This window comes from Trachymyrmex cornetzi, unplaced genomic scaffold (assembly GCF_001594075.2).
Source record: "Trachymyrmex cornetzi isolate Tcor2-1 unplaced genomic scaffold, Tcor1.1 scaffold2295, whole genome shotgun sequence".
Classification (NCBI taxonomy): Eukaryota; Metazoa; Arthropoda; class Insecta; order Hymenoptera; family Formicidae; genus Trachymyrmex; species Trachymyrmex cornetzi.
The window spans coordinates 2,494-3,235 of NW_017296951.1; the positions used below are offsets into that span (position 1 = coordinate 2,494).

Below are 742 nucleotides of genomic sequence, written 5' to 3' on the forward strand. Positions count from 1 at the left end.
AGATCCAAAAAATTGGAATCGAAATAGATAGGACCCTATATAATCCTCGAAAAGCACAACGATGTGAATTATACGATAAAGATGGGCCGGAGAAAAATGCGCGTACACGCGAACAGATTGAACCAATTTATAGAGCATTAAACAGGCAAGGTTAATAAGTATACATAAATAATAAGCAGAATTAGTAATAGGACTATAAAATAAATACTTACTCAATTGGTGCGGTGGGGTACTACCTCCACGAGCCGACGACCTGTGGCGGCACATAAATAGACCCTCATAAAAGGAAGGGCGCGAAAATCACGCACGGGGGGCGGACGGTAGCGTGCCTCATACTGCTGCACATCCCGTGCAACCCGCAACCAATAACTGCGCCAGCAGTTACTGCAGGTGGAAGGCACAAACAAACTCTCACATCGGAGGCACCGCATATTTTATACTAGCAATTTATATTATTAAACTAGCAATTTATATTAAACGCAAGAATGTACGGTCGCGGGCTACGTGTCAGAGCATACTGAATAAAAAATTCATCTAGAGCTAAATTAATCAGTACCGCAAGGTAAGGATTCAAAGAAAGTAATATGAATCCTTATCTTACAGGGTATTCCTTGCATGGAGGCTCACAGACGGAATATCACCTGCACACACACCTACATATTGCTGGGAGGCGTTCCGGAATACGCCCGGAATATACTTCGAGGAAATCGGATTGCTGAATCAAGTGGAGACTGAATGGAAG

At 43.0% G+C, this 742-nt stretch overlaps 1 pseudogene; it reads right to left on the bottom strand.

The window, feature by feature from the left end:
* Positions 1–25: 25 nt before the first annotated feature.
* The window catches only part of LOC108760619 (uncharacterized), a 7,519-nt pseudogene continuing 6,802 nt past the window's right edge, over positions 26–742 (bottom strand).